The sequence below is a fragment of the Arachis ipaensis genome, chromosome B4, assembly GCF_059453495.1.
Source record: "Arachis ipaensis isolate K30076 ecotype BB chromosome B4, ASM5945349v1, whole genome shotgun sequence".
Lineage (NCBI taxonomy): Eukaryota > Viridiplantae > Streptophyta > Magnoliopsida > Fabales > Fabaceae > Arachis > Arachis ipaensis.
Window position 1 is genome coordinate 53,992,666 of NC_142439.1, and position 9,694 is coordinate 54,002,359.

The following is a 9,694-nucleotide window of genomic DNA, read 5'->3' on the forward strand; positions in this document are numbered from 1 at the left end:
CTTGGGTCTCCTTTCGATCTTCCCAGGGGAAGAAGGTCTTCTCCATGTTTGATGAGTCATTTCGCGATTTTAAAAATTACTTTTTCAAGGTTCGAGCTGTTGAAGGAGCTCAGCCCTTTTTTTTGGATGAAAATGATGAGCCCGCCTTTTACTTGGAATGGCAAAAAGATGTGAGAGTGTCCAGATACACGTGGGAGATGTTGGATGAAACTGAGCGAGCTTTTGCGACCGTCTTGGAAGAACACTGGGGTCAACCTCTCCATCTTGATACAAAGAAATTTTTAACCAATCCTTCTCTTCTTCAAACTGAGCTGGGTATTTTGCGTTCCTGATTTTCCCTTTATTATCTGTTTATATTGCTTGTAAATGCCTTTCCGACTTGCAGCTTAATTTCTTACTGTTGTGTTTTATTTGCAGAGGCAATGAAGAATAATGAATCCATGGAGGCTTTTAAAAGAGCACAGAAGGTGACTGCTGCTAAAAACATCTCGTCCAAGGCGGCCGGGGAGGAATCTTCCCAAGTGCGTGTGAAGCCGTCCATGCCGAGTTCTCCTGGGGCAAGGAAGGTGATCCCCACTCCCCAAGTTCGTCTGGCTGACCCTCCACCAACTTCTGGCGCTCCTTCTGGCGCTCCTCCCAATAAGAAACAAAAGACGGCTGAGCCTTTCAACTTTGATGCTCCCGACTTCAATGTGATCGAATTCATGGATCAGCAAATCGGTCACTTCGGTGCTCTTCCTATGGACGATGTGTCTATCCTTCGCCATCTGAAATTTATGGCCCGAAACAGTGTAAAAATGGCGTATATGGGGGCTGCTTTGTACCAAACTGCTCAGAATATTCCTCTTCATGCCACCAAAGAGTTTATGGAGGAGGCGAAGCAGGAGTTCGACCGGATGAAGGGCCTTAAAGAGGAGCTTGAGGTAAAGGTTGCCAAGAAGGAGAAGGATTTGGAGAACGAGAAGGCGAATTCTCTTGCTTTGGCAGCTTCTGTGCGGCTGGCCGAGGACACAGCACTGATGCATAAGGATAGCTACGTTACGTCTTATCAGAAGGTGATGCGTCTGACGGGGGAGCTGGAGAGTGCCCGGGAAGATTACTCTGAGCTTTAGGGTCATCTCGTTGGCAGTGTGACTGCTGCTTACGAGAACCTGAAGGAACAAGTTCGGGTTATTGCTCCCGAGGCCGACCTTACCCTCTTCAGCCTGGATAACGTTGTCAGGGATGGCAAGATTGTCCCTGATGACGAGGATGATGATGTTGAACCTCCCCCTGTGTCCTCTGCCAAAGTGTCGACTTCATCAGCTCCTTCGGTTGTAGCCGATCCGGATTGCCAGATTCTGAACCGAGAGGATGGAACTGTGGATGCTGTGCCTATTCAGACTCGCCCTCCTTCTCCCCCTAATGATGCTGCCAAGAAGGCTCCCGATGTTTGCTGATTTCTCTCTGAACATTTGTGTAGCTGGCCCGGCTTGTGGGCTTTTAAACTTTTTATTGTTTTGTTAACTGCTAACACTTTCTAGTCGCTTACCTAGAAACTTTTATTTTTAAAAACAAAGGTAGCTTTCTAGCTTTTTGAGGTAGATTTTGGTGGCCTCTGAAGCTTTCTAACTTTTGTAGATTATATCATGCTTTTTTGCATTTAACTTGGTATCTCTTCTGGTTTTTGAGAGTGTTGGAATCTTGCAGCTCGGCCTCTTTGGATTGCTTTGTACTTATTATTTGTAGCTTGGATCCTTTGAGGTTGTGGCTGTGTGGGTCCAACTTGTTTTTCAGTTTTCTCGCTTTTGCTTGTATCTTTAGTACTTTCATAACCGATTTCTTTACGTTAGTCCTCTTTCCAGTTATTTTTGTAGTCCTCTTTTTTGAAACTTAGCCCAATCTCTTTTTAAGGACTACTTTTATAACTTGGTTTTTGTAGGAGGCCGACTTCTTTACGTCGTTCTCTTCTAAATTATTTTTGTAATCCTCTTTCTTGGACCTTTATCAGGTCTCTTTCAGGGATTACTTTTATAACTTGTTTTGTAGGAGGCCGACTTCTTTACGTCGTTCTCTTATAAGTTATTTTTGTAATCCTCTTTCTTGGACCTTTGTCAGGTCTCTTTCAGGGATTTTTATAACTTGTTTTGTAGGAGGCCGACTTCTTTACGTCGTCCTCTTCTAAGTTATTTTTGTAATCCTCTTTCTTGGACCTTTGTCAGGTCTCTTTCAGGGATTACTTTTATAACTTGTTCATTGTAGGAAACCGACTTCGTTATGTCGGTCTCTTCCAAGTTATTTTGTAATCCTCTTTCTTGGATCTTTATCAGATCTCTTTCAGGGATTACTTCTATAACTTTCTCATTTTGGGCTCACTTTGTTATGTCGGGCCCTTCTAAGTTAAAGTAATCCTCTTTAATAAGTGTTCATACCCTGGGTCGAGCTATCCGACTCCGGATGATCGGCGACAAAGCGATCGACCTCTTCAGGTCAGATGATGCCAAGGCATCTTAGGCTAGTTTCACTAGCATTTTTTATGTTATTTTTAGTTGTTTTATGCATTTTCTTGAGCCTTAAGTAATCATTTGGGCCAAATAGTCATGCTTGTCTTAAATCATTCAAACATGAAGATTTTTATGCAAATTCCATGAGTTTTTAGTTATATTCCTTGAATGCTATGAATGGAAGAATTCTCATGAATTTTAGCAAGACTTTGATGCAACTGTTTGGATGATTTCAGGGAAGAAGAGGTTAGGCAAGGAAGCAACAAAATCAATAAAGGAAGCTTGAATATCACATGTGGAGTTTAAGTTCCAGTTTAAGCCTAAACTGGAGCTTAAACGCCAAAAATCATGAAGGATAAGAAATGCTGGAAATGAAGTTTAACCTCCAGTTTGACCTCAAACTGGAGGTTAAACGCCAGAATGGAAGGTCTCACCAAAGAAGCATTTCCACGTTTAACCTCCAGTTTGACCTCAAACTGGAGGTTAAACGCCAGAATGAGTATGCCACCCAGGGAGGAGTTCCACGTTTAACCTCCAGTTTGACCTCAAACTGGAGGTTAAACGCCAGAACCAGGAAGAGTACCAGGGAGCCATTCCACGTTTAAGCTCCAGTTTGACCTCAAACTGGAGCTTAAACGTGTTCGACACCTCCAGGGCTACCATTCTAAGCTTCCACGTTTAACCTCCAGTTTGGCCTCAAACTGGAGGTTAAACGTGTTCGACCTCCAGGGCTGCCCTTCCTTTATCCACGTTTAAGCTTCAGTTTAACCTTAAACTGAAGCTTAAACGTGTTATATGGAACAGCTTGACCATGCCTTCTTCAAACATAAATAACTTGAGCTACAAAACTCCAAATGAGGTGATTCAAAATGCATTGGAAAGAAGACATCTAGAGCTTTCCAAGCATATATGGCATGCATGGTGGATACTAAAAATTGAGGGAGAAAACAGCCCCGTAATGTGCATAGAAGAGCATAGTACCAACATGCAATCAGGCCAGCTGACCTCTTCACCTTCCATGGAGTATAACTCGAGTTGTAGAGATCCAATTGAGGTGCTTCCAGTTGCGTTAGAAAGCTGACATCCATAGCTTTCCAACGAGGTATAATAGTCTATATTTGGCATCAAATTGGCAAGGTTGACAAGAGAACAAAGTGACGACTCAAGAAAGGGGGTGCAACATTTGAGTGTAGTTTAATGGATCATTATCCTTTTTGGATCAATTATGTCACTCAGCCCTTCAAGCAAGCAAGGCCCATCAACAACACTAAATCAAGGCCACAAGAATCATCTAGAATAGTTTATTTTCATTTGATTGTAATTTTCTTTGAATTTCATTTTCATTTTGTAATTTAGGGAGCCTATTTAAAGGCCTTAGTTTTTGCATTTGAAAAACACGGGGGGGGGGGGGATTGAAGGGGAATCCAGCCCCTGAGAGGGGACTTTTACTTTCACTTTTAGCTAGTTTTCCTTTTCTTTGTAATTGAATTCAGAGCTATGATTCACTAAACCCCCTTTCATTGGGTTAGGGAGCTCTATTGTAATTCAATGAATCAATAATAGTTTATCTTCTTCTTCAATCTTTTCTCTTGAATTTTGTTAGAAAGCTTCTCGATCTAATTCCATTGAGTAGTTGTCTTGGGAAAGAAACTACTCATACTTGGAATCCTTCGGAGCCTTGGGAAAGGAATGGAGGATTCATGCTAGAGAAGCTTTCTCACAGTGGATTGGATTGGGGTTTGGATGGATATTGTGACATGTAATCCTACCAAATTGTGGTTCATGAAATTGTGTGGTATAATCAGTGATCAAGCATCATCTCTTCTTATGAACATTTAAACCAAGGGATTGGGAATTTGTTTGTTTTTAGAGAGCATTGGTGAGCCAAGGAATTGGGATCCAATCATATAAGATTGCCAAGCAAAATTTAATGAATGCATTGGTTGAGGAAGAGATATACATGTTTTGATTCGGAGATTTCAATATCTCCTAAACCCAATGAATTCCCCATTTCTGATTTCCACTTTCTCTTTACATTCTGCAACTCAATTCTTGCAATCACCCCCATTCCCTTTTAATTTCAGCAATTTACATTCTGCTCTTTAATTCATGCAATTTAAGATTCAGCCATTTAATTTTCTTGTCATTTACTTTTCCCGCCAATTTTACATTCCGCAATTCTCATCTCAAATCTTGATTCCGCTCAACTAGAACACACTTCTAATCCGAATTGCTCACTCAACCAATCCTTGTGGGATTCGACCTCACTCTATTGTGAGTTTTTACTTGACGACGATAACCGGTGCACTTGCCGGAAGGAATTTTGCCGATCGTGCAATTTCCTAAATCGTAGCATAACAAGTTTATGCGCATCATCAGACTATCTGACCTCTTCCCAAAAGAGCTCGGCCAAATCGATAGGAAAGTCCGAAAAATGGGCCCAACTCAAGGAATACGGCCCAGATCCAAAGGCAGTCCTAGCCTATAGAGATAAGGGCGGTTCCATTGAAGATAAGCTGACCTCGCCAAAAGATAAGATAAGATAAGATAACTAACTTATCTTATTTAAAAGGGTCACTCTACAACTACTATAAATACACTGGAGCACCCAGGTATAACTCATACTCTGATACTACTAAAAAACCTGCTTAATACCCGTGCTAACTTAAGCATCGGAGTCTCTTGCAGGTACCCCCCACCCTCCGGTGGCCAAGGATCAGCAGTGCAGCAAGTCCAACAAGTCGGACACAACAGCTCCAGCCACCACCAGCCAGCCGGACACGCCATCTCCGACCAGTACAAAAGATCTCATCCGTGATCGACCTCCAGTTTCAGGTAACCCCCGGAACATTGGCGCCGTTGCCGGGGACCCTGGAAGTCATCCCAACACCATGGCGGACGGCCATGACAACAACCACGATTCAGATCTGGAAAACAGAACACTGCACAAAAACGCGGACACTACGCTAAAGGATACTCCATAATCCAACGGGGACAAAAACTCATAAAATCCGGGGGTAATAGAAGCACTTCAAGACCGCTTAAAGCAACTTGAAAAAGACACCCAACAACAACGAGAGGTCGGAAAGGATCTACAAAGAGAGGTACGGCGGCGACGAGAATTGGAAGATAAACTCCTACAATTAGAAGCCGATCTCAAATGAAAAACCCCTCGGAGCACTCAGGAAAGTTCACACAAAGAGCAAGATCTATTCACTAGGGAAATCATGAAAACCAAAATCCCCAAAGACTTCATACTCCCGGATATGATTTTGTATGATGGTACCATAGATCCCAACCATCATCTCAGCAATTTCAGAAGCAGAATGTACCTCACCGACGCCTCAGACGCCGTTCGTTGCAAAGCTTTTCCAACAACTCTCACGAACACAGCAATCAGATGGTTCGACAACCTACCTCCAAAGTCCATCTCAAACTTTGACGACCTGGCCAAAAAATTCCTAGCCAGATTCTCCATCCAAAAAGATAAGACCAAACACGCCCCCAGTTTACTAGGGATCAAGCAAGGAGATCGGGAGAGCCTCCGCAACTACATGGAAAGATTCAACAAAACATGCATGGATATACAAAGCTTGCCAACAGAGGCCGCCATCATGGGACTCATCAATGGCCTACGAGAAGGACCTTTTAGCCAATTCATATCAAAGAAGTACCCTACCTCCTTAGACGAAGTGCAGGAGCGAGCAGAAAAATACATCAACATGGAAAAAAATGCTCGGTTAGGAGAAACCTCGAAATCCGGGGTCCCCTACCGAGATAAAGACATGGAATTCAAAAGGAAAGAAGATCGAGAAGAGGAGAAAATAAAAAAATACCACAATTACACCCCTCTCAGGGCATCCCTAGTCGACGTATATAAAGAAGTCTACCATACGGAGAAAATACCCCTAGCTCGACCACTCAAAGGCAAAAGAGGAGGAGGAAACTGGAATGAATATTGCGAATATCATCAAATGCGAGGGCACTCTACCAACGAGTGCTTCGATCTAAAAAACATCATAGAAAATTGGTGAGGGAAGGAAAACTAGATCGATTTCTAGCCACCCGAGATGACGACCAAAGAAAGAGACGAAGGGACGAAGATATCGGATGAACCGCGCGATCACCTCGTACACCAGAAAGACACGTCCACATGATACACAGCGAATTCACAGGGGGAGGAATCTCCAAGTCATCCCGCAAAAGATATCTCAAAGAAGTATATCATGTCGAGGGAAAGGAAGAAACACCCGACATCCCTGCAATCACATTCACTAAAGAGGACGCATCTGGTATCATCTTGGGACACGACGACCCCATGGTCATCACCATCATACTGGAAAACGGCAATCTGCACCGCACATTAATAGACCAAGGGAGCTTCGCCGACATCTTATTCAAAACTGCCTTCGACAAGCTCGTCCTAGAAGACAAGGAGCTTAAGGGATACCCGAACAGTCTGTTCGGACTGGGAGATACCCCGGTACAACCATTAGGATACGTATCACTATATACAACCTTCGGAAAAGGGAACCAATCCAGAATACTCAAAATAGACTACATTGTGGTCGACGTGAGTTCAGCCTACAATGCTCTAATAGGTCGGACCACACTAAATCAACTCGGGGCAATAGACTCGACTCCACATTTAAGCATGAAATTCCCAACTACAGAGGGGATAGCCACAATAAAAGCAGATCAAAAGATGGCACGCCGCTGTTATAACGAAAGTCTAAACCTCAGAGGCAGATGAGAAGAATTCCACACAATTGAGCTTGGCAGAGTTCAGAGACGAGAAGAGCTTCGTCCGCAGCCAGAAGGTGAGATAGAGAAGGTTCAGATCGGAGACACCTCGGACAAAATGACTAATATCGGCACGATCCTGAGAGGAGACTCAAAAGAATTACTGGTACAATTCTTACGAGATAATGTCGTTCTCTTCGCATGGAAAGCCGCAGACATGCCAGGCATAGATCCCAAGCTAATGTGCCACAAGTTGGCGGTCTATCCAGGATCTCGGCCGGTACAGCAAAGACGAAGAAAACTTGGGCCTGAGCGATCCCAAGCTGTGGAAGAACAGGTACAAGCATTACTGGAGGTAGGATTCATAAGAGAGGTCAAGTACCCACTATGGCTAGGCAATGTCTTCTTGGTGAGAAAATCAAATGGAAAGTGGCGAATGTGCACCGATTACACCGATCTCAACAAAGCCTGCCCAAAAGATCCTTACCCACTCCCAAGTATCGACGCTCTGGTCGATGCTTCCTCCGGATATTGATACCTTTCGTTTATGGACGTACATTCGGGATATAACCAAATCCCCATGTATCCACCAGATCAGGAAAAGACCTCGTTTTTAACGACAAAAGCAAACTACTGCTACATTGTGATGCCTTTCGGTCTCAAGAATGCGGGAGCTACTTATCAAAGGCTAATGAATAAAGTCTTCTCAGATCACATCGGAAAAATCATGGAAGTTTATGTGGACGACATGTTGTTAAAGACACAAAGTGAAGAGACATTGTTATCCAAACTGGCTCAAGTGTTTGACACTATAAGGAAGCATGACATGCGACTCAATCCCGCAAAATGCACCTTTGCAGTAGAAGCGGGCAAATTTTTAGGTTTCATGCTCACACAAAGAGGAATTGAAGCAAATCCGGATTAATGTCAAGCCATACTCAACATGAAAAGCCCAACCTGTGTCAAAGACGTACAACAACTCAACGGGAGATTGGCCGCCCTATCCAGGTTCTTAGCAGGATCAGCGATAAGATCTCTCCCCTTCTATGCTACTTTAAGAAAGGGAAAGCAGTTCGAATAGACAACAGAATGTGAACAAGCCTTCCAAGACTTCAAGGATTTCTTAGGACGGCCACCTATTCTATCTCGGCCACGAAAAGGAGAACCGCTCATATTATATCTCGCAGTAGAAAACCAGGCAATAGCCTCAGCACTAGTCAGAGAAGACGAAAGTGGGCAACAACCCGTCTACTTCATTAGTAAAGTGCTACAGGGATCCGAGTTGAACTACAAGAAAATAGAAAAGTTTGCCTATACTCTCGTTCTAACATCTCGACAACTTTGCCCGTACTTCCAGGCTCACACAATTAAGGTTCAAACTAACCAGCCCATAAAAAGAATATTGCAGAAAATAGATTTAGCAGGCAGAATTTTACAATGGGAGGTACGGGCTAAATCTGTTTTCTGCAATATTCCTTTTATGGGCTGGTTAGTTCGAACCTTAATTGTGTGAGCCTGGAAGTACGGGCGAAGTCGTCAAGATGTTAGAACGAGAGTAAAGGCAAACTTTTCTATTTTCTAGTAGTTCAACTTGGATCCCTGTAGTGCTTTACTAATGAAGTAGACGAGTTGTTGCCCACTTTCGTCTTTTTTGACTAGTGCTGAGGCTATTGCCCGGCTTTTTACTGCGAGATATAACATGAGCGGTTAACCTTTTCATGGCCGAGATAGGATAGGTGGCCGTCCTAAGAAATCCTTGAAGTCTTGGAAGGCTTGTTCACATTCTGTTGTCCATTCGAACTGCTTTCCCTTTCTTAAAGTAGCATAGAAGGGGAGAGATCTTATCGCTGATCCTACTAAGAACCTGGATAGGGCGGCCAATATCCCGTTGAGTTGCTGTACTTCTTTGACACAGGTTGGGCTTTTCATGTTGAGTATGACTTGACATTTATCCGGATTTGCTTCAATTCCTCTTTATGTGAGCATGAAACCTAAAAATTTGCCCGCTTCTACTGCAAAGGTGCATTTTGCGGGATTGAGTCGCATGTCATGCTTCCTTATAGTGTCAAACACCTGAGCTAGGTCGGATAACAATGTCTATTCACTTTGTGTCTTTATCAACATGTCGTCCACATAGACTTCCATGATTTTCCCGATGTGATCTGAGAAGACTTTATTCATTAGCCTTTGATAAGTAGCTCCCGCATTCTTGAGACCGAAAGGCATCACAATGTAGCAGTAGTTTGCTTTTGTCGTTAAAAACGAGGTCTTTTCCTGATCTGGTGGATACATGGGGATTTGGTTATATCCCGAATGTACGTCCATAAACGAAAGGTATCAATATCCGGAGGAAGCATCGACCAGAGCGTCGATACTTGGGAGTGGGTAAGGATCTTTTGGGCAGGCTTTGTTGAGATCGGTGTAATCGGTGCACATTCGCCACTTCCCATCTAATTTTCTCACCAAGA